The sequence below is a fragment of the Lampetra fluviatilis genome, chromosome 57 (assembly GCF_964198595.1).
Source record: "Lampetra fluviatilis chromosome 57, kcLamFluv1.1, whole genome shotgun sequence".
Lineage (NCBI taxonomy): Eukaryota > Metazoa > Chordata > Hyperoartia > Petromyzontiformes > Petromyzontidae > Lampetra > Lampetra fluviatilis.
Genome location: NC_136331.1, coordinates 4,742,711 through 4,767,708, shown reverse-complemented (window position 1 = coordinate 4,767,708; position 24,998 = coordinate 4,742,711). Strand labels below are relative to the sequence as shown.

Here is a 24,998-nt window from a genome sequence, read left to right as displayed (position 1 = left end):
GGTGGGGGGGGGGGGGGCTATTTGAATCGGTCCTGGGCATCCCCTAGGTCGACTCGGCCTCAAACGAGCACCTGGTGTGGTGTGTGAAACGTCGCCACTGGGGAGACAAAGGTGGCCGGGCGATGTGCTGGCCACCCACCCCCGGCCGTCCGCCGTGTAAGACTTCATAGATGCTCGCTGACAGCACTTGCCCCAACGGTCTGTTGGAGGCTACACGGGGGACCTTTGTCTTTGTGGCTCAGGGTTCAGGCGGCGGGCACCGATTCGTATTCGCGTCGCGCCGCTGGCATCGTGAATGGCAACGGCGCCTCGGGGGCCAGGAGATGTTAACTCCCTCGCCTGGTACACAGGAGGTCGTGGGTTCAATCCCGACCCTGACGCCTGCTGCTGTATATTTGGAGTTTGCGTGTCTCTCTCATCACCATCATCACGGTGGCTAGGAGATGTTAACTACCTCGCCTGGTATACAGGAGGTCGTGGGTTCAATCCCGACGCTGACGCCTGCTGCTGTATATTTGGAGTTTGCGTGTCTCTCTCATCACCATCATCACGGTGGCTAGGAGATGTTAACTACCTCGCCTGGTATACAGGAGGTCGTGGGTTCGATCCCGACCCTGACGCCTGCTGCTGTATATTTGGAGTTTGCGTGTCTCTCTCTCTCTCATCATCATCACGGTGGCTAGGAGATGTTAACTACCTCGCCTGGTGCACAGGAGGTCGTGGGTTCCATCCCGATCCTGACGCCTGCTGCTGTGTATGTGGGGTTTGCGTGTCTCTCTCTCTCTCTCTCCCCGTGGTCGCGTGGATTTTTCTACAGGTCCTCCGGTTTGTCCCTCCACGTTTAGAATCAACATCACGCGTTTCGAGTGTTTGACTGCTACAGATGTGCACATGATAAGCCACTTCGTTGAGCTATCGAGAGAAAAAAAAATCGCTATTTCGCTGAGTGCGCCTTGCAACGTTTTTAGGTTCCTGTGAAGGTGACAGCCTCACGGATACAAGTCGCTGGAGATTTCTCGCGAGGTCTCGATCGGCTGTGTTCGAACTCCGGCTCCGTGTGGTTGTGTCCCCCATCAGTTTCGCGGCTGCCGGGTCTTGAGCCAACAACAACAGCTGGATGCGTAGGCAGCGACGCTCACGATAACGAGCGGAGCGCTCAGGCTGATTGAACGCAGCGAGTTGGCACAGTGGGGGGCAGAGGTGGTGCATCTGTCAGTCATCTCCTTTCTTGTCTCCTGCGCTCACCATCTTTGTCTCTCTCTCTGTGTGTCTCTGTCCCCGCTTCTCCCTTTACCAAGTCGCCGTGCTCGGTCTTTCTCTCTCGTTGCAGCCCTCCACTGGAATCAACTTCCCCTGCACATTGAGCAGCGCTGCCCATAGACTCAGCACTGCACCATAGACTCAACACTGCCCATAGACTCAACACTGCCCGTAGACTCAGCACTGCCTATAGACTCAACACTGCCCGTAGACTCAGCACTGCCTATAGACTCAACACTGCCCATAGACTCAACACTGCCCGTAGACTCAGCACTGCCTATAGACTCAACACTGCCCATAGACTCAACACTGCCCATAGACTCAACACTGCCCATAGACTCAACACTGCCCATAGACTCAGCACTGCCCATAGACTCAACACTGCCCATAGACTCAACACTGCCCATAGACTCAGCACTGCCCATAGACTCAACACTGCCCATAGACTCAACACTGCCCATAGACTCAACACTGCCCATAGACTCAACACTGCCCATAGACTCAACACTGCCTATAGACTCAGCACTGCCCATAGACTCAGCACTGCCCATAGACTCAGCACTGCCCATAGACTCAACACTGCCCATAGACTCAGCACTGCCCATAGACTCAACACTGCCCATAGACTCAACACTGCCCATAGACTCAACACTGCCCATAGACTCAGCACTGCCCATAGACTCAGCACTGCCCATAGACTCAACACTGCCCATAGACTCAGCACTGCCCATAGACTCAGCACTGCCCATAGACTCAACACTGCCCATAGACTCAACATGCCTATAGACTCAACACTGCCCATAGACTCAACACTGCCCATAGACTCAACACTGCCCATAGACTCAACACTGCCTATAGACTCAGCACTGCCCATAGACTGGCACTAATGCTGTGGGGACGTCACTACCACTTTGTGGCGAACGGCGGTTTTTGTTGTTGTTGTTGGTGGTGGTGCTGGGGAGCGGTAGTGTAGGGGTCAGCGTGCTGCGCTGCGAACCCGGCGACCCGAGTTCGATTCCTGCTCACGGCCACCAACACCTGCGACAATTATCTTAACCGGTCCTGGGCCTCCCCGAGGTCGACTTGAGTGCCTGGTGCGGTGTGTAGCAAATATCTTCACTGGGGAAACAAAGGCGGACGGGCGTGATGCTGGACACCCACCCTCTCGTGTACCATTCCGGCTAACAGCACTTACCCCAACAGTCTCTTGAGGCTATTCGGGGGATAGTTGTCTTTGCTGCTGGTGATGGTGGTGATGGTGGTGGTGTAATGCATCGTTATATCCATAGCAGTAAAGCAAAATCACAGCAACATTAGCGGGGGGAGGAGATAAATAAATAAGTATGCTCACTGCGTTTTTTTGAAATTGCTTTTCTATTTTGCCTTTTCAATTTCCATCCTTTTATTTCTGACTATTTCACTCGCTTAAAGGTCACCTTGTCTTGTTAAAATTGTCACGCGTTGCTCGCGTTTCATTTATTTAAATTTCGACGGACATTACCGTCCAAAGTAATATCTATTATTTTAATATATCGGTGGCTCTAGGCTGGAACATGAGCGCATTTGAGGTTGAAACGGACATCCAAAAGGTGGGAATTCCACATCGCTATGGCAGGGGCATGTCCTGACCACGTGACAGGCCACTTATGAATTTCAACAAAACTGGTACCGGTTTTATCAACCCCATCCCATTCTTCCCAAAACTAAATAAATTCCACTTGATATGGAGATTCCTTTGTCTAGGCGCCCAGCTTATATATATGTTCCAAGCTCGTGTGCTGTTTCATTCAGACTCTGTCGCCTCGACGGACCTGGTTTTCACCTGAAGACGGCTGCTTGCGTTGTGGCCGAAACGTCGTGAGAATTATTTTATTGTGTTTTATTTTTATTTTTTTATTACTTCCCTTCTACGTGACTTTACCGAAAGAACCAAGAAGATGAATCCCTGCAGTCAGGAAAGCTTTAAATCGAAATTTAAATAATGAAGTTATATTTTTGTTAGCCAGGTGAGAACTCATGAGACCAGTTGTGATGAGTCTCATTCTCAAGAGCAGTTGTTCTTCATTGCAAGGTCCGCGAGCCACTGGCTGCCTCTGGTGGCCTTTAGTGAGGCCCCATGATGATCATCATCGTCATCACCATCGTGCTGCTGTCAAACCCCAAAGGTTTCAAATGTGTGGCGGCCCTCCTCACACTACTGATGATGTCTCGTCGGTGAAGTGGCCTCCTCCCCTCTGAAAATCAGTGAAGAACATTGCTGTTAACTACCTCGCCTGGTATACAGGAGGTCGTGGGTTCGGTCCCGACCCTGACACCTGCTGCTGCTGCAGTATATTTGGAGTTTACGTGTCTCTCTCTCTTTCTCATCATCATCACGGTGGCTAAGATATGTTAACTACCTCGCCTGGTATACAGGAGGTCGTGGGTTCGATCTCGACCCTGACGCCGGCTGTTGTATATTTGAAATTTGCGTGTCTCTCTCATCATCATCATCACGGTGGCTAGGAGATGTTAACTACCTCGCCTGGTATACAGGAGGCCGTGGGTTCGATCCCGACCCTGACGCCTGCTGCTGTATATTTGGAGTTTGCGTGTCTCTCTCTCTCATCATCATCACGGTGGCTAGGAGATGTTAACTACCTCGCCTGATATACAGGAGGTCGTGGGTTCGGTCCCGACTCTGACGCCTGCTGCTGTATATTTGGAGTTTCCGTGTCTCTCTCTCATCATCATCACGGTGACTAGGAGATGTTAACTACCTCGCCAGGTATACAGGAGGTCGTGGGTTCGGTCCCGACTCTGACGCCTGCTGCTGTATGTTTGGAGTTTGTGTGTCTCTCTTCCCGTGGCGGTCGTGTAGATTTTTTTCCAGGGTCCTCCGATTGTTCCTCTCCATATTAAGAATCAACATCACGCGCTCAGAATGTTTGGCTGCCATAAATTTCCACGCGATGATAAGCCCACTTCTTTGAGCTATCATTTGTGATAGCCAAGTCGCCTCTGAAAAATATCAATGTGGCTCAGTGGGCAATACCTGGTAAAATCAATTTTTTTAAAAAAATGTGTGTTTAGTAGTCATAGTCGTGTAGAGTTTGAACAGTTTGTTTGAACAGTTCATTTAGAATTGCCCTGTGAGCTAAGGAGCTCTTGAATCGGGTTTCATCAACAAAAGAAAATAACTGTAAAATTAAAAGCACAACGTTTGAAATAGGTCGCTTAAACATTATGAATACAATAAATACAGCAATGAAAAAAAGTTAACAAATTTAAAAATGCGCGATATATTACTTAGTTGTAAATTTAATATTTAACTAGTTACTGCGGTTGCATTAATGACTCCACACACACGCACGCACACGTATATGTATATATCTCAAAATATCTCTACACACACGCATACGTGTGAAAACACCGGCGATATGAAGGAACCACGTCAACGTTACCCGTTACGCGCCTCGAACTCACCGATTAATCACAAAGAATGACAGCACTTAAATCTTATTCGGACGAACATTGGCGAAATTACACCATTGTTACCCCTAATGCAGCAACCCCGAGAGAATTCCACGCTCCATAACCCCATTCTCTTAATGTGTGCATTGACTGGCCTTTCTTGCTGTGTGTGCGTGTGTGTGTCTATATATGAAGAATTGTATTCCTGAAAGTCTGCAATGTGGGTTTAATTTTTATAGTGTATCGAATAGAAACTCGCACGGCTTAACAGTTGCCCCAAAAGTAAAGACATAATCTCAGTGTAGTGCTTCTTTCTGAATTTTTTAATGAAAATATAATTTCCTCTCGGCGGATGTAGAGCCGACAAAAAGACAAAGACCCCCGCTCCCCGTACACCCTTTGGAGCAACCGCTGATAGTGAGCGCTTCCCATGAAAGCCCACGTGGCACACAAGAAGGGGGGTGGGTGGACAGAGAACCACACATTCCCGGCCGCCTTTGTCTCTCCGATGGCGACGTCTACACATCGGCACCAGGACCGGCAGTGTTTCATGCGTGGCGCGTGAACTCCAAAAGTGTAGGGGGGTTTTACAAAAGCAGACATTGCAGCGATGAGAATTGGTGACCATAACGTGCTGATGAGTCCTCACAGGGACGAAACCGGTCCCCCAGTTGTCTCAGTCTCACTGCCGTTACTGCCTGTCGATCGGGCACATTCGCTAAAATGTAATTGTCAATGATGAGCTAAAACAACAATTGATTCCGGAACTGCTGATGGTTTTTGCAGAGTACACAGAGGCTGGGTGCTTTTTTTGTACGCTAAAAACTAAACTATTTTTTATTTTAGCAGGTAAGGCCCACTGAGCTGTACGAAGTGGCTTATCACGTGGACTATTATAGCAGAGGCCAAATGAATCTAAAGGCACCTTGATCCTAAATGTGTAGAGAGAAAAACTGGAGGACCCGGAGAGAAATCCAAGCCACCATGGCGAGAGAGAGAGAGAGATATACACTCAGCCTCCAAATATAGAGCAAGCCAAATTATTTGGGTCTTTCGGTAAAGTCACGTAGATAGGTTCAAAGAAAATAGCAAATAAATAACAAAAAACTACGACGTTTCTATCGCTTGTGTTGTGATCGAAACGTCGTAATTTTTTGTTGTTATTTTTTTTGTTAGTTTATTTGAACCTATCTACGTGACTTTACCGAAAGACCCCAAGAACGTGAATTCCTGCAGTCATGAAAGCTTCAAGTCAAGATTCATACAGCAAGCCTCAGGATTCGGGATGGAACCCACGAGATTTCAACTCCCTGGCCTGCACACCAGGCCGAGGGAGTTAACATCTCCTAGCCACCGTCGGCCACCCCGTTCTGTTGCGATTATTAGAATTTCTCGTCATTTTCCGATTTGATGAGTCCCCACATTTTGAAACACGTTGATGTCTCAGCGACGCAGGACTGTGGTGACCCCTGACCTCCTGACCCACCGGGACACCACTGGAAATGGCATTTCATCCATCACCCCACGGGATTCGTTATTTTAATTTTGCAACTAATTACCGCATCCGGGCGTGCGTTTGTTCAACAGCGCGACCCATTAAAATGAGTTTGACCGCACCTCGTGTCATGAAGCAGGGCGCGAACATTGTCACGCTCCTACCCGCCCCTGGGGAGGGGAGGGGGGCATCTGTGATGAAAGAGCTTTACAGCGCATCGGATTTATCATCCGGTATAAATAAATGTTCCGATTCGAATGCCATTGCCGTGATATTAAGATATAGCGGCACATTTTTGACAGCACAACCACACGCGGTGGTGGTGGTGGTGGCTACCACGCCGCATGTGGTAGCAGAGAGGGTTGGGGGGCCACACGCAGATGGTGATGATGTTGTAAACTGCTTCCCGTTCCACGTGGAATCGGCGTCGGGGAGGTGTGGGTAGCCCTGACTCGGCAGGAGATGGCGGTGCAGGACTTGAAACGCGTGGACCTCCACCTGTTCAGCCCGTGTGGGATAATGAAGTGTTGTTCACTCATTCTCAGAGGGAGGGGGGGGGGCGGGGCGGAAGGCACTTTCGCCGATAAGACATCATCGGTGTGAGGGCCGCAACACATTTGAAAGCGTCGCTTTCAACAGCACGGTGACGATGATGATGATGGTGATGGGGGTTGTTGTGATGATGATGGTGGGGGGGTGATGGTGATAGGCGGGGGTGTTGATGATGGCGGGGGGGGGGGTGATGATGATGATGGGGGGTGTGGTGATGATGATGGGGGGGGGGGAGTATTCTCACTTGTCGTGTGATTGTCGGGGGGGGGGGCACACGTTAGGGGCCGCCAGGGGCCGGCTGGGGGCTTGCAATGCAGAACGCCGGGATCGAGCGTTTCCCCCTCGCTCGCAAAGAAGCGTGGGTTTTTCTCCAGGCCCACCGGTTTCCTCCCGCGTGTTTGACCACTCGTTCATTGAGCCGATAACACCTACATAGATAGAGGACCACATGAACTCGGGCAATCGTTGGTAGCGCCGCCTCCTCACCACCGCTGCTGCTGACTGCGCTCTCCTCCTCTGTGGTATCTCTCTCTCTCTCTGAGTCGTCCTCTCTCTCTCTCTCTGAGTCGTCCTCTCTCTCAGAGTCGTCCTCTCTCTCTCTCTCTCTCTCTGAGTCGTCCCCTCTCTCTCTGATTCGTCCCCTTTCTCTCTCTGAGTCGTCCTCTCTCTCTCTGAGTCGTCCTCTTTCTCTCTGAGTCATCCTCTCTCTGAGTCGTCCTCTCTCTCTGAGTCGTCCTCTTTCTCTCTGAGTCATCCTCTCTCTGAGTTGTCCTCTCTCTCTGAGTCGTTCTCTCTCTCTCTGAGTTGTCCTCTCTCTCTCTGAGTCGTCCTCTCTCTCTCTGAGTCGTCCTCTCTCTCTGAGTTGTCCTCTCTCTCTCTGAGTCGTTCTCCCTCTCTCTGAGTTGTCCTCTCTCTCTCTGAGTCGTCCCCTCTCTCTCTGAGTCGTCCCCTCTCTCTCTGAGTCGTCCTCTCTCTCTCTGAGTCGTTCTCCCTCTCTCTGAGTTGTCCTCTCTCTCTCTGAGTCGTTCTCCCTCTCTCTGAGTCGTCCCCTCTCTCTCTGAGTTGTCCTCTCTCTCTCTGAGTCGTCCTCTCTCTCTGTGAGTTGTCCTCTCTCTCTCTGAGTCGTCCTCTCTCTCTCCCTCGCTGAGTCGTCCTCTCTCTCTGAGTCGTCCTCTCTCTGAGTCGTCCTCTCTCTCTCTCTGAGTCGTCCTCTCTCTGAGTCGTCCTCTCTCTCTCTGAGTCGTCCTCTCTCTGAGTCGTCCTCGCTCCCTCGTTCTCTCAACGAGAGCGAGGAGCAATGCAGGCGCCAATTGTTGCGCATTGTTCACTCTGCCACCGAAACTATTCATCAAAGAACGCGGTGCTTTTGTTAAATGCACGCTGGGGCTTGTGGCTTTTTTATTCTCATTTCGTACAGGGTTTGAGTTCGATTTCGCCCAGGCGAGAGGCAACTCTGATTCATTACTCCTCTTTGCAAGAAACAACGGCGGTTACATGGGGAATACTTTGTCCAAGTTCAATTATTCAAGCAGCGGCTAAGGTTTCTCGAATGTAGGTAATCTGCCCAGACATAGGCACGCAACAACGGCTTACTTAATACCGTTGCTGTACCACAACAGCGTACAATTATAAGGGCATAGTCCTTAACATCACCTACGCCAAAGCTACCCGAGTTCACAATACGAACATCTTTCGATTTAAAACTTTCGTGACTGCAGGGATTCATATTCTCGGTTCTTTCGGTAAAGTCACGTAGAAGAGAAATAATAAAATAATAAAAATATACAAAATTAATGAAATAATTCTCACGACGTTTGGGCCACAACACAAGCAGCCGTCCTCAGGTGAAGAACAGGTCTGTCGGGAAGACAGCGTCTGAATGAAACACCACCAGGCTTGGAGCGTATATTTAAGCTGGGTTGGAGGGGGAAGAGCGCCTTGACAAAATAATTTGCATACGTTCCAAGCCTGGTGGTGTTTCATTCAGACGTTGTCTTCCCGACAGACCTGTTCTTCACCTGAGGACGGCTGCTTGCGTTGTGGCCGAAACGTCGTGAGAATTATTTTATTATGTTTTATTTTTTATTATTTTATTATTTCCCTTCTACGTGACTTTACCGAAAGAACCAAGAAGATGAATACGAACATCGTCATCGGCCATGGTCAGTCCACTGCTAGAGAAAGGCCTCCCCAATCCTTCACCACAACCGCCTCTCACCATCAATACACCCAACGTCCGCTCTACTACACACCAGGAGTTGATTTCGTTGCTCGCCCCATTGTGGTGATTGATTTCAATTATCATGAGTTGTACGCCTTTTGGCGTCATCTGGTCCAACACCAATGGAGACTAGGCTCTAAGAAAAGCTGTCTCGGGTGTGGACCAATCAACTTCAAGGACAGTGCAGATCATTATCATCATCAGAGTTGTTTCTTTTTGTTTGCATTTTGACTGCTTGTGTTGTGGTTATTGCAAACATGATGCCTTGTATAAAGGTGTCAGTTTTTGTACCAGTTGAAAGGGTAAAAACCTACTACTATATAATATTCATATCAGGATGACGGCGTGATGATTAATATTATCATCATTACATAATTGTTATGATCACATGAGCATTATCATCATCTTGTCAATATCATCACCGCCTTTTGGGAATGGTCCACCCCCCCCCCCCCCCATCTTCCACCCAAGACCCTAAACATGACATTGCCATGATGATGATGATGTTATGCTGTGATCTTAGTTCCTCAGATTATAACAATCATTTCTTGACGATGATGGATGTGTAATAAAGGACTCTCTCTCAGATGTCGATCTCCGTTGTCCTTTATTGGGTTCGTAAAATCTCCGTACCACGGCGTCTCGCTCAGGCCCGCGTCCCGCTTGACGACCTCTCCACAGCCCTCGGCTGCTCCAATATGCAGTCTCACTGCTGCCCCGTCAGGCAATCCTTGCAGCCACACCGCTGCCCCGCTGTCTAGCGTCACTGCTGCCCCTTCCACAGTTAGCCTCTCACTGCCCCGTTAGCTCTCTTCGTCTGACACCGATAGCCGTCGGTGTCGACGTCTCCCACCGCGTGGCAACCGCGCCACTCTCTCCGTCTTGCCCAGCGTGGCCTCCTCGTGTTTCACTCCGTCTCAACTCCCCCGTCCCCTTCCGATTCTCTCCCTAAATCCTCTCCCCCACGTGACCCTAACTCCACCCACTCCCCACGTGACCCAGACTCCACCCCCCCCTCAATCCTTGCTCGCATTACAGATGGATGACAATCACAACATCATTACACAAAAGAATACTAAGATGACAAAATAAAAAAGCGTCTACTTATCTGCCCCAAAGCGCTGCTCGGCTCGCGTGATTTCAATGATTCAACTTCAGCCATCTTCTTCTAAATACTTAAATCTCCTGCACAGGGAATTGTGTCTAATCAAGGTCGGATTATCGTAGTAGCAAAAGTAGCTGCACGTGTAGTAGCTGCACGTGTAGTAGCTGCACGTGTAGTAGCTGCACGTGTAGCAGCTGCACGTGTAGTAGCTGCACGTGTAGCAGCTGCACGTGTAGCAGCTGCACGTGTAGTAGCTGCACGTGTAGTAGCTGCACGTGTAGTAGCTGCACGTGTAGCAGCTGCACGTGTAGTAGCTGCACGTGTAGTAGCTGCACGTGTAGTAGCTGCACGTGTAGCAGCTGCAGGTGTAGTAGCTGCACGTGTAGTAGCTGCTGGTGTAGTAGCTGCACGTGTAGTAGCTGCACGTGTAGTAGCTGCACGTGTAGCAGCTGCGTGTGTAGTAGCTGCACGTGTAGTAGCTGCACGTGTAGTAGCTGCACGTGTAGCAGCTGCAGGTGTAGTAGCTGCACGTGTAGTAGCTGCACGTGTAGTAGCTACACGTGTAGTAGCTGCACGTGTAGTAGCTGCACGTGTAGCAGCTGCAGGTGTAGTAGCTGCACGTGTAGTAGCTGCACGTGTAGTAGCTGCACGTGTAGTAGCTACACGTGTAGTAGCTGCACGTGTAGTAGCTGCATGTGTAGTAGCTACACGTGTAGTAGCTGCACGTGTAGTAGCTGCACGTGTAGCAGCTGCAGGTGTAGTAGCTGCACGTGTAGTAGCTGCACGTGTAGTAGCTGCACGTGTAGTAGCTACACGTGCAGCAGCTACACGTGTAGCAGCTGCACGTGTAGTAGCTGCACGTGTAGTAGCTGCACGTGTAGTAGCTACACGTGTAGTAGCTGCACGTGTAGTAGCTGCATGTGTAGTAGCTACTACACGTGTAGTAGCTACACGTGTAGTAGCTACACGTGTAGTAGCTGCATGTGTAGTAGCTGAAGTTGACGAATTGAAGCCTTCCATGCCGTCTCTTCAATGAGTGAGCCAAACCGCTTGAGATGCCTCCGTGCGAAAGTGATCCGTGTAGCCCAGGCGGTCGACAGCCTGCTTCTGCGGAGCTCTTTAAGGAGCGCAGCGCTGCTCTTGAAATATTGAGTTTTGTGGGGGTTTAATTTTATATCGAATTCGAAAAAAAATGACTCTTCTTGTGATATTGGTGGCCGACCCCTGACCCACGAAAGGCCAGTTTACCATGGATGACCAGTTTACCATGGAAGCCCAGTTTACCATGGATGACCAGTTTACCATGGAAGCCCAGTTTACCATGGATGACCAGTTTACTATAGAAGCCCAGTTCACCATGGATGACCAGTTTACCATGGGAGCCCAGTTCACCATGAAAGCCCAGTTCACCATGAAAGCCCAGTTTACCATGGGAGCCCAGTTCACCATGGATGCCCAGTTTACCATGGGAGCCCAGTTCACCATGGATGACCAGTTCACCATGAGAGTCCAGTTTACCATGGGAGCCCAGTTCACCATGGATGACCAGTTCACCATGAGAGTCCAGTTTACCATGGGAGCCCAGTTCACCATGGATGACCAGTTCACCATGGATGCCCAGTTTACCATGGGAGCCCAGTTCACCATGGATGACCAGTTCACCATGAGAGTCCAGTTTACCATGGGAGCCCAGTTTACCATGGGCAGGGGTCGTCAACCTGGACCCAGAGCAGCATGCCGCTTATTAACCACCACCACCGTCTCGTTTTCATCGCGTGCATTGCGGCTTTTGAATTATTGAGTTGGGTTTCGTTAAAAAGCTTTCGTGACTGAATTATGAAGAAATAATAAAAAATAAAGTAATAAAACAATAAAAATATATTTAATTTTTATCATTTTATTATTTCCCTTCTTCGTGACTTTACCGAGAGAACCAAGAATATATTGAGTTGAGTTTTTTTTTGTACCGAATTCGACACGAAAAAAAATGCCACTTCTTGTTAACGCCGATTCCCCGACCCTTGGGCATAGCTTCACATGAAAACTGCCTGTGATGGTTTAACACTCCACTTCACAACTACAGTCCGTTCCCGCGAATTGCCAAACTCAACGCCGCTTATAATTGAAATCGTTTTCCATTCCAAGCTATCACGATTATTAGTATTATTATTGTACCGAAGGGGTATGATTCAAAGTCACCGTTTGCATTTTAATGTTGGGTACTATCGTAAGACTGACCCTCTCTCTCTCTCGCTGTCTCCCCCTCTCTCTCTCTCTGTCTGATAGAGATCTGAATACTTAAATCTCCTGCACAGGGAATTGTGTCAGATCAATGTCGGATTATCGTAGTAGCGAAAGTAGCTACATGTGTAGTAGCTTCACGTGTAGTAGCTGCACGCGTAGTAGCTGCACGTGTAGTAGCTACATGTGTAGTAGCTGCACGTGTAGCAGCTGCATGTGTAGTAGCTACATGTGTAGTAGTAGCTACATGTGTAGTAGCTGCACGTGTAGTAGCTGCACGTGTAGTGTAGCTACATGTGTAGTAGCTTCACGTGTAGTAGCTGCACGCGTAGTAGCTACATGTGTAGTAGCTGCACGTGTAGTAGCTGCACGTGTAGTAGCTGCATGTGTAGTAGCTACATGTGTAGTAGCTACATGTGTAGTAGTAGCTACATGTGTAGTAGCTACATGTGTAGTAGCTGCATGTGTAGTAGCTACATGTGTAGTAGCTACATGTGTAGTAGCTACATGTGTAGTAGCTACATGTGTAGTAGTAGCTACATGTGTAGTAGCTGCACGTGTAGTAGCTGCATGTGTAGTAGCTACATGTGTAGTAGCTACATGTGTAGTAGCTACATGTGTACTGTAGTAGCTACATGTGTAGTAGCTACATGTGTAGTAGCTGCACGTGTAGTAGCTGCTCGTGTAGTAGCTACACGTGTAGTAGCTGCACGTGTAGTAGCTACACGTGTAGTAGCTGCACGTGTAGTAGCTACATGTGTAGTAGCTGCACGTGTAGTAGCTACATGTGTAGTAGCTGCACGTGTAGTAGCTACACGTGTAGTAGCTGCACGTGTAGTAGCTACACGTGTAGTAGCTGCACGTGTAGTAGCTACATGTGTAGTAGCTGCACGTGTAGTAGCTACACGTGTAGTAGCTACGGGCCCCGCACTTTCAAGGGCCCCGCGCTAAACGCTTTCAAGCTATCAATTCCGGTTCAGTGATTCTGCACTTGCTCTATTACTATAGTACTATAACGCCCTTCAACTTTTACTAACGACTGGGTGTTTAGGGTTAGCGATTTGTCGTATTATCTGGCTTTGTAGCGAATGAAAAAATACGATTACTTTACTATGCAAGTAAAAAAATTCTTGTTTTAATATTTACGTGTTTTCATTTATTAGAGCCCCTTCATAACATATGCTACAGGCCCCGCACTTGCTTAATGCGGCACTGTGTCCGTCAAGATACACACAGACTATGGCTGTATTATCTATTGCAGTTGCGATTTTTATTCACGATTAATAATCATCAAAATTTATATTTTTTAAAATATTATTTCACTACGCAAATTCACTCCGGTAAAAAAAAAATCTCGACGTGTCCTGCCAAATTTTTGCACAATTTACAAAAAATATATTTTTTTATAAATTCCAGCTCTGGGTATAAACCAAACGATCCGTTAAGCTTCCGATATCCCACCTAACATAATCTGCTCGCGCGTTCGGTGGCAATGCATGCGAATACAAAGACAAAGCTCCCCTGTACAGCCTTCACACACAGTAGAGACAAGGGCTATCATCGATGGGGGAAGCCCAAGGTCCGGTGGTGGTTTCCGTGAGCGGGAATCGAACTCGGGTCACCGGGTTTGTAGCGCAGTGCACTAACCACTGCGCCACCGTTCCCCTATGAATACAAAGACAAAGATCACCCAAATAGCCTTGCCAGACTGTTGGGGCAAGTGCTGTTAGCGACCACCTATGAAGGCCGGTATACACACGATCGGGTGTGTGGCTAGCACTACTCCCGACCGCCTTTGTCTCCCTCGTGGCGATGTTTACACACCGCAGCATGTACTAATTTGAGGCTGGGTCGACCTACACGCATTTAACTTACGCACACAAACACATTCCTGCGGAGCGAGCTGGTAGGAACGTTGAGTTGCTCGGTCAATGGCCAGGGTCAACGGCGGCGTGGTGTATTCCGCAAATATGGCCGACTGTGAGGGCGGGCACAAGCCGGCGTGAGTAGGTTAAACGTTGAGTTTTATAAGGGCACCACGGGGTGACCAGCCCCTCCTCACCCACCCCCCACCCAGCCCCTCCCCACCCAGCCCCTTCCTACCCTCCCCTCCCCTCTCCACCCAGCCCTACCCCTCCCATTTTTGGATGCACGACGAACAGACGGACACAATAATCCCCTGTGGGCTGGTGTAACCAGGAGGTTCCTACCAGTATTAAGCATTGACTCTGCAGCTTGTGGCAACGACACACCGAATGTCGCTTGTCCCGAGCCGATTCTGCTGACGAAGATGCAGCGGTGGTTGATGGGATGTGTTCAAAATTACCTTTTTTTAATTAGTTTTTTTTTCTTCTTCTTGGTTCTTTCGGTAAAGTCACGTAGAAGGAAAATAATAAAATAATAAAAATAAAACATAATAAAATACAATTCTCACGACGTTTCGGCCACAACGCAAGCAGCCGTCTTCAGGTGGAGAACAGGTCTGTCAAGTAGACAGAGTCTGAATGGCACGCTGCTTGCGTTGTGGCCGAAACGTCGTGAGAATTATTTTATTATGTTTTATTTTTATTATTTTATTATTTTCCTTCTACGTGACTTTACCGAAAGAACCAAGAAGATGAATCGCTGCAGTCACGAAAGCTTTAAATCGAAATTTAGTTTTTTTTTATTTTAAATACGCGCTGAAGTCAAAAACGAAAGAGGGGACATTATGCGCATTAATGCAAATTAAGCTTGCTTCGTTTGAATGTGCGATGATATTTCATTATTTACGTAGAAAACTCACACTTTAGATTTAATGACCGAGCCGTTAATTTGAAAGCGAATTTTAACGGCGCCACCACCAGCGTTGCCTCTTCCGCACTGTGATTGCTCCACCGCACAAAGACAAAGACCCCCCCCCCCCCCCCCAGTAGAACTTTAACATAATGTCATGGCAAGCGCTGTGCGCGAGCACCTTTGAAGGCCGGAACGGTAAACGATGAGGTGGGTTTGCCAGCACCACGCCCGACCGCCTTTGTCTCCCCAGTGGCGATGCTTAAAAACCACACCGGGTGCTCATTTGAGGCCGAGTCGACCTAGGGGAGGCCCGGTACCGGTGGAAATAACGTCACTGGTGTTTTCACAGCAAAAGCGCGGCAACCGCTGCGCCACCGCTCCCCACAAACAATAAACGCACTCACACAAAAGACAAGGATCCCCCGTATAGCCTTAACAGCCTGTTGGGGCAAGTGCTGTTAGCGAGCACCTATGAAGGTTGGCACAAAGGGGGTGAGCGGCCAGCACCGTGCCCGGCCGCCTTTGTCTCCCCAGTGGCGATGTTTACGACACATGCAAGCGCACGCAATACACGCTGTTTCCCACGCACTGCGGGGAATTGATCGTTCTATCAAACAGAAATGGGATCATGCAAAGCCACGGTACTGCATAAGCAGCGCCGGGTGTTTAACGCATGATTTAACTTCAGAGCCATTACACCTCGCGGCGAAAGACAACGATAATGTGAAAATATTTGAAACGTGTCCGCGAAAAATATCGCAAATTGATATCAAACCAATTTCCCGAGGTAAGGATGTTATTATTTTTTTAAAGCCTCTTAATGTGCATCTATATCTGTGATTCACATTCATAATACAAATATGAAAATTGAGGTTTTTAGTTTGAGTCATAGAGACCCCAGTGATCAAATGCGCAATCTCACTCATCGCTGTGCTTGGCCTCGGAACCAGTGGTGGAAATTCCACGTTTCCAATGGCACAGAAAAAACCCAAACATTGACATAATACTAACACCACCCTAGTCACTAACAACAACAACAACCGCCATTCGCCACTAAGTGGCGGTGACGTCACCACGACGCTTGTGCCAGGCCATGTGCACCTTGAGGCCACGTGAAGTGTCGAACGCCCGCTGGCAGGAGGTCACGGGGCAGACCCAGGTGCCACGGGTCGACTGACCGAGATAACCGAGATGATTGGCTGATGCACCACCTGTGCCCTCTACTGTACCAACTTGCTGTGCTGTAGCCACCCGGCGCTCCGCTCGTTGTTGTGAGCGTCGCTCCTCCGCCCTCCGTTGTTGTTGGAGGGCGACTGCCTCCAACTGCCCAGTAGCAGCGTCCTTCACGAGCCTCCTCCACTGAGGCCGATCTTGACACCGCTGGTACCAGTCATCGGCAAGTCCACTCAGCTTCACATCCTCCTGTACCACATCACTCCATCTCTTCTCTAGCACGTACCGCGCCCGTTTAGCCCCCTCGATCCGGCCGAACAAAAGCTGTTTAGGCATGCGGTGGCTGGGCATGCGGGCTACATGATCCAGCCAACGCAGCCTTGTCTGCCGGAGAAGCTCACCGATGGGACTTTGCCCAGATCTTTCAAGGATTTGTGAGCTCCTCACACACTAACACTACCCTAGTCACTAACACCGCCCGTGACCCCCACGTGTTGTGTGTGCGGTGTGGAAAGGGTTCATCGGTTTCTTTTTCACCCTTTCCCAAAGGGTGAAAGGTGATTGTGGGAGGGCAGATTGCATCATCAATCAATTAAATAGTTTTACTTTTGTATAATAATAAACTGAGAGCCCAATGAGACGGAAAAGGTGGCATTACCGTGTCGATTCTGAGCGAGTTTCCGTTAAAATGCGGTGGAAAAAAACCCAGCAAACCTCAATAATGAATTGGATATTATTTAAATGTAAACTAAACCATTTTCATGTTAGCAGGCAAAGGCCCCCTGAACGATGTGGGGCTCTTTTATCGGAAGCGACCTCGCCACAAACGATAACAACCATTCGGTGCTGGGCCTACCCTAGGTCGACTCAGCCTCAAATTAGTACCAGGAGAGACAAAGGCACTTGCCCCAAAAAGTCTGTTGAAGCTCTACGGGGGGTCTTTGTCTTGGTCACAACAAAGGGGCCGTCCATAAATGACGTCACGCGATTTTGGACGATTTTTGACCCCCCCCCCCTCGTCACACGGCGTCACAAAAAGTCAGACCCCCCCCCCTCAAATATGACGTCACAAAGCTCTGCCCCCCCCCCCAAAAAAAAAAAACATGCTTCAAATCGCTTTAAACTATTGTCATTGTAGTGCGTATTTAATGTGGCGCTGCACTCTGATGTTGTAGGAGAAAACATTTATTAAAACGTCTATTTAATAAAGTAGAACGTGTTGTCTATATTTATTTAAAGTTGCGCATTTGATGTGACGTCACGGGGAGGGGGGGGCAGAGCTTTATGACGTCATATTTGAGGGGGGTCTGACTTTTGGTGACGCCTTGTGACGAGGGGGGGTGGTCAAAAATAATCCACAATCGCGTGACGTCATATATGGACGGCCCCTTTATTGTGACCAAGGCAAAGATCCCCCGTAGAGCTTCAACAGACTTTTTGGGGCAAGTGCATTTGTCTCTCCTGGTACTAATTTGAGGCTGAGTCGATCTAGGGGAAGCCCAGCACTGAATGGTTGTTGTACACAAGCCGGTAAAGTCACGTGGATGGGTTCAAAGAAAATAACAAAAAATAACAACAAAAAACGACGACCGTTCGATCACAACACAAGCGATCGTCATCAGGAGGAAATCGCTTTTGTTGTGATCGAAACGTCGGTTTTTTTGTTATTTTTTTCGTCCTTTTCTTTGAACCTATCCACGTGACTTTACCGAAAGACCCAAATAATATGAATTCCTGCGGAGGGAGCTGGTAGGAACGTTGGGTTGCTCGGTCAATGGGCAGGGTCAACGGCGGCGTGGTGTATTCCGCAAATATGCCCGACTGTGAGGGCGGGCACAAGCCGGCGTGAGTAGGTTAAACGTTGAGTTGTATAAGGGCACCACGGGGTGACCAGCCCCTCCCCTCCCCTCCCCGCCCAGCCCCACCCCTCCCAGCCCCACCCTCCCCACCCAGCCCCTCCCCACCCAGCCCCTCCCCACCTTCCCCATCCAGCCCCTCCCCACCCTTCCCACCTTCCCCACCCAGCCCCATACCCACCCTCCCCACCCAGCCCCTCCCCACCCAGCCCCTCCCCAACTTCCCCACCCAGCCCCTCCCCACCTTCCCCACCTTCCCCACCCAGCCCCATACCCACCCTCCCCACCCAGCCCGTCCCTACCTTCCCCACCCAGCCCTTCCCCACCCTCCCCACCCAGCCCCTCCCCACCCTCCCCTCTCCACCCAGCCCCACCCATCCCATTTTTGGATGCACGACGGACGGACGGACACAATAATCCCCTGTGGGCTGGTGTAACCAGGTGGTGATTCCTACCAGTATTAATTCCTGCAGTCACGAAAGCTTTAAGTGAAGATTTCACACAAGCAGTGCTGCTCTGCCCTCTATCGTAAGATCCGTGTAAGCACGTCCCCGTCTTCTGAGCTGACATTTCCTGAGAATAAGACCCATTAAGGAATGTGTAACATCGCTACGTCAACATTGCGTTACGTTGAGTGCCGCGCGCGCGGTTATCATCGAAGGAGATTCGTTAGCAGTATTTAATTTGGGATGAGGGAATTTAAAAAAATAAAATAGAGGGGGCACTCGGATTTGAACCGGGGACCTCTTGATCTGCAGTCAAATGCTCTACCACTGAGCTATACCCCCCAGATGCTCAGCTGAGGGACCGGTGTCGTATATGAAGCCAATCGCAAGACGGTTTAGTTGAGAAAAAGATAAACGCTTCAAAGATAATGTGATACACGTATATTTAAATTTTTGTTTGTCGGAAAAGATTTTTAAAAACAGGTTTTAAAAATGTTTAGGTAAATGTAAAATAAAATAAAATCAAAATAATGTTTCCGCCCGGTTTCGAACCGGGGACCTTTCGCGTGTGAGGCGAACGTGATAACCACTACACTACGGAAACTGCCACGTACGCACTCGCAAAATACCGCCCCATAAATGGTCACTCTATACAACAACTGCATATCACTGTAACCTTAAATGAAAAAAAATGTGTGTGTATCATATAGGCGACGTGGTTGGGCATTGGCATTTCTTTTCAGCATTTCTCGCATGTGCACGAAGAGAGGCTCTTGCCCGAAACGTCGCCATTCCTCTATCGTTTTCTTTGAAGGCCGCGTAGTGACGAGTGCGTTTAGTTATTTCAAATTATTCATTAATTCTGCGTGTGCCCCATTACCAAATCAGCAACAGCATCGCCAATCATTTTTTTTTACATTTATATATACACGTTTGTAAACGTACACGTTTATTAACGTATATCTCAACGACATCTGGCACATTCAATCGTGGCCGTTTTAACAATTGTATTTTTTTACAAAATAATCGTATCCGTGCAACCACGCGAATTGGATAGACAACGGTGGCTATGTAAGGCTTTTATGTACTAAGGCTGTCACCTTCCCATATGGTCTAGTGGTTAGGATTCCTGGTTTTCACCCAGGCGGCCCGGGTTCAATTCCCGGTATGGGAACTAATTTTTATTCATTTTATTTTAAAGTCTTACATCAGTATAAGCTGTCTCTTACAAACACACACAATTTATTCTTTTTCAACGGTGATAGGTGGTGATTGCAAATGTTTAATTATGTTAGCGAAACGAACTCAAACGTGTCACAACAATTAACAAAATGATAGGTACATTTTAAACTGTTCTACCTTAACATACCACTAGGCTGTAGGCCAGGGCCGTGTAGAACTTTAAACCCATACAGGGTGTCCTGAAAGGCACGACACATCGGGTTATTATATTTGTTTCAACACATCAGAAATGGTTATTACATTTTTTTTTACAAATGTTCAAATTGGCTTCCATTTTAAACATTAAATCATGCATCCGTGAATTGTCTTTGAAAATGAATTAAGGACCGCATTAAATTCAGATTCGCAGGTGTAATATTTGACCATTCATCAATTATTAATGTTTTGTCGCCTCAATTAATTCAGGGTTCTCGATCGAGTTTTTAAAAATGTCATCTGAAAGAAGACATATGTAAAAAAAAATATGTTAATTTAAAGAATAAACAATTACAATGTTACATCATGGGACCTCCTTTGTCAGTACTAAAATATGAGAATAGGTTTTCCCCTTTTTTCTGGCAACTAAACAGCTGTGTTAAGATGTTAAAACACAAAACTGAAACCTTTTTAGAAGGAATCACGTCTGCATTAACCACAATACTTGTGGTCAGAATGCAAACAAAAAACACACTGATAATTCACTGGTCAACAAAAAAAATCCATGTTTTTCTGGCCTGGACTTTTGCAGCTGTTTTAGACTAATTTCAGGGTGCTGATTCCAAATCTGATCTCAGATTTGCTCCATCACATCTCATTTTTATGCTATCGGCATACCCCGTTTTCATTCATTTTACCAGAAATTAACTCTGTCACTTATGATTGCAAGTTGTTGCGAGTCAGTGACTGCTTTAGTGTTAAAATATGGTGCTGTATTTTTAGGAAAGTGTGTTTATAATATCATTTTATGTACACATCCACATTTATTTAATATTTTTCTTCTGCAGCTTTTATTGAAAATGCAATATTTTATATCTCAAAAACCTGATGTGATAGACAAAAACTGATGCCAGATTTGGAATCAGCACCCCAAAATTACATTAAAACCGTTGGAATACCTTATGCCAGAAAAAGTATATTGACCAGTGATAATATATGGCATTGTCGTTGAAACTGATTGGTCCACACCGGAAACAGCTTTCTTTGGAGCCTAGTCTCAAACGGTGCCTTTTGGCGTGCCTTGGTCTAACACCTTTTGAGACTAGGTGCCACGTGTGTGTTAGCGGGTTCGCCGATTTGCGGATGGGGGGCTGTGAGAGAGTCGCCGATTAGTGAATTCAGGGATGCCGCGTGTGTATGGGGGGTCGCCGATTCGTGGATGGGGGGGCTGTGAGGGAGTCACTGGTTCACGACGCCATGTAAGTAAGTACTGGGTTGGTATCGGGGGCACTGTGGAGCAGTGGAACGTGTTATTGATGCGGGAGATGTTGCGATTGTAACGGGATTGTGAGGGATTTTGGGGTTTTTTGTCGTTTAGGTTCCTTGGTTCCTTGCCTGCCGCCGGTTGCTGCTGCTGTGTTAACAGCCGGGACGGCTGTTTTTTTAATGGAGGGGGGTGATGTAATGACATGGCGCTGACTATTGAACAGCAGCAGCAACTGCAGGTGGGCACTTAGCGCACACGCCGCTGAGCATATACGCGGATGTGTGTGCCGGCAGGGTGGAGGAACTGGGGCAAGGGTCATGATAGACCTCGTGTGGAAGCCCCTGGAACCTTCTAGAGCAGGGTCCCCAACCCCCGGGCCGTGGACCGGTACCGGTCCGTGGCCTGTTAGGAACCGGGCCGCACAGCAGGAGGTGAGCGGTGGGTGAGCGAGCGAAGCTTCATCATCTGTATTGACAGATGACGAAGCTTCATCATCTGTAATGACAGATGACGAAGCTTCATCATCTGTATTGACAGCCGCTCCCCATCGCACGCATTACCGTCTGAGCTCCGCCTCCTGTCAGATCAGCGGCGGCATGAGATTCTCATAGGAGCGCGAACCGCACTGTGTAAACTGCGCATGCGAGGGATCTAGGTTGCGCGCTCCTCATGAGAAGTCAGAATCCGACACTCAGTTTAGTCCGCGCGTGGCCCGCCCCCATTATTTTATTTACCACTTCCGTCCGCGTCTCTTTCCCGCACTGTGCACTTGTCTCAGTCGCAGTTTTGGTAAGCACATGAGCTGCTAACCCCTAGTAGCCACAATGAGTAACACACAAACACAAGCTGCTAACCCCTAGTAGCCACAATGAGTAACACACAAAGACAAGCTGCTAACCCCTAGTAGCCACAATGAGTAACACACAAACACAAGCTGCTAACCCCTAGTAGCCACAATGAGTAAAAACAAACGTCGCTGGAGAGCTTCTTTGAAAAGGGGGGAAGACCCAATGATGACCCCCCCCCCCCACCCCGGTCCGTGAAAAAATTGCCTTCCACGAAACTGGTCCCTGGTACCAAAAAGGTTGGGGACCGCTGCTCTAGAGGGTTCGAGAAGAGAGGCGCGGCTAGGGCGGAGCCAAGCCGCGCTGAGGGGAATAAAAGCAGGGGTGAGCGAGGGCTCCTGGCTGTCGGTTCTGGGAGTGGACTTGTCTCGTCGTCGCTGTCGTCGTCGCCGCCGTCGCCCGATCATTGCGCGGCCGGACAGTTGTTGGCTGTCTCGGTCGACGCTATCGTTGCAACGCGGAAAGGGTCGTGTCTGGGACGGGTCGTATGGCAGCGGGGTCGTGTGGTGGCGTGGGCTCGGCAACAACAATAACAAGGGCGGAGCGGTGCCCCCTGCAACCACCTTGTCTCCGGCTGACTGTGTGTGCGATGCACACCACCCGCACGTACAGACGATACTGCACATGTATTACAATTTACCAAACGTTATTGCTTAAAAGGGTTTAGTGTGGTTCTGAATTGTGCTTGCTGCTTCCAATGCTTTAATGTATGTATAATGTAGTTACTACGCCATTGATAATGTAGCTACCGCGCCACTGATAATGTTGCTACTACGCCACCGATAATGTAGCTACTACGCCACTCATAATGTAGTTACTACGCCACTGATAATGTAGTTACTACACCACTGATAGTGTAGTTACTATGCCACTGATAATGTAGTTACTACGCCACTGATAATGTAGCTACTACGCCACTGATAATGTAGCTACTACGCCACTGATAATGTAGTTACACCACTGATAATGTAGCTACTACGCCACTGATAATGTAGTTACACCACTGATAATGTAGCTACTACACCACTGATAATGTAGCTACTACGCCACTGATAATGTAGCTACTACGCCACTGATAATGTAGTTACACCACTGATAATGTAGCTACTACACCACTGATAATGTTGCTACTACGCCACTGATAATGTAGCTACTACGCCACTGATAATGTAGCTACTACGCCACTGATAATGTAGTTACTACGCCACTGATAATGTAGCTACTACGCCACTGATAGTGTAGTTACTACACCACTGATAGTGTAGTTACTATGCCACTGATAATGTAGTTACTACGCCACTGATAATGTAGCTATTACGCCACTGATAGTGTAGTTACTACACCACTGATAGTGTAGTTACTATGCCACTGATAATGTAGTTACTACGCCCAGTGGCGGCTCCTGCAAAATCTCTCAGGGGGGGCAAATGTCTGGATGATTGATAAGGATAAGGTCCACCCATGCAATGGATAAATTAACAGCTTAAGCATGTAAAGGCAACTTCACTTCTTTAATATTAATGAAAAATAAAGTGACTCTTACAATACATCTTGTTTGTTTCTATACTCACTATTAAAACCAACCACTCAAGTTTATTTTATTAAAGATTCCACTAGGTGGCGACAAATTATATTGTTGGATGAAACGTGCTTACGTATGATGACGTAAGCACGTATGATGACGTAAGCACGTTAGGGCGAGCCCTCCCGGAAGCCATAGAGAATGCATTGCAGCGCCCCCGTTCGAAAAAAAACATCTTTGAATGTAAGTCTATGGGACCACTCGGGGCGATTCTCAGCTGGAGGGAAATCGCCCAAAAAGAGGCGGTACTCCACAGAACGTGACATGACGCTGATTGGACTATATCCAGAGGCTGACAGTGACGGCTAGCGTGACTCTGTGGTTGAATGACATTGGTGGTGCGTCGCCCAATCGCCCTAATGAAGAAACCGCCCCTGACTACGCCACTGATAATGTAGTCACTACGCCACTGATAATGTAGCTACTATGCCACTGATAATGTAGTTACTACGCCACTGATAATGTAGTTACTACGCCACTGATAATGTAGTTTCTACGCCACTGATAATGTAGTTACTATGCCACTGATAATGTAGTTACTACCCCACTGATGATGTAGTTATTACGCCACTGGGGAGTAGCCTCCAGAAAAGCAAATAAGCAAACTTAACAAGGACGTTCGTTGTGTCTTGGTGACCGAGGCCACCTGCCAAGGCAATGCGAAATGACCACCAATTAACACGGCCTCATTCACCATCGTTCCGCAACGGGGTGTGGGTGGAGGCGAGGGGCAAGATCGAGTGGGGGGAGTTCCCCGCTCCCATCATAACGCCCCCTGTCCCAAAATTATAATACTCCGATTGATGCTCCTGCTGCTGTTGTGGAGTGACTCATGCAGCCAGCTATGGCTGCAGGGTTTGGTGGTACATGTTGTTTGTCAGTGTATTGTGAAAATTCCGTCACAGTTCCTATGATCACTGTTTCATTGCTTTCATGGCTTTATTTTGGTGATTTAGAAAAGTGTATTGGTTTAGCCATGTTTGTTTGTTGTAGTACAGAGTTAGACTGATGGCCTTAATCTAAGTTGTCTTGTGGTTGTTGTTTGACTTGCATCCCACTGGGATTTTTGCACACAGGGTTGGTGTACGGTGTTTTTTCTGCAATATTTTGCTGTCTTTTCTTGGATTTTCTGTTTGCACTTAGTCACACATTCACTTTAAGATGTTTTCTTGTTCATGTTTTTGTTTTTTGTTTGTTGCGGTTGCACCCGATTCAAGAGCCGAATGGCTCACATGGCTATACCTAATCAATGAACTTGAACTTGAACAACGCCCCCCGTGTCCCATCACAACACCCCCCGTCTCCCATCACAACATCCCGCAGATTCCCTGGGCCGGCCTGGATCCA

At 48.2% G+C, this 24,998-nt stretch overlaps 3 non-coding genes across 3 annotated transcripts; 1 reads left to right on the top strand and 2 right to left on the bottom strand.

Annotated features, from left to right (window-relative positions):
- Positions 1–18,850: 18,850 nt before the first annotated feature.
- On the bottom strand, positions 18,851–18,922 carry TRNAC-GCA (transfer RNA cysteine (anticodon GCA)). Its single transcript has one exon. It is a non-coding gene; the product is annotated as a tRNA-Cys (tRNA).
- Positions 18,923–19,111: 189 nt separating this feature from the next.
- On the bottom strand, positions 19,112–19,184 carry TRNAV-CAC (transfer RNA valine (anticodon CAC)). Its single transcript has one exon. It is a non-coding gene; the product is annotated as a tRNA-Val (tRNA).
- A 498-nt stretch (positions 19,185–19,682) lies between these two features.
- TRNAE-UUC (transfer RNA glutamic acid (anticodon UUC)) lies at positions 19,683–19,754 on the top strand. The gene has a single exon. It is a non-coding gene; the product is annotated as a tRNA-Glu (tRNA).
- The last annotated feature ends 5,244 nt before the right edge of the window (positions 19,755–24,998 follow it).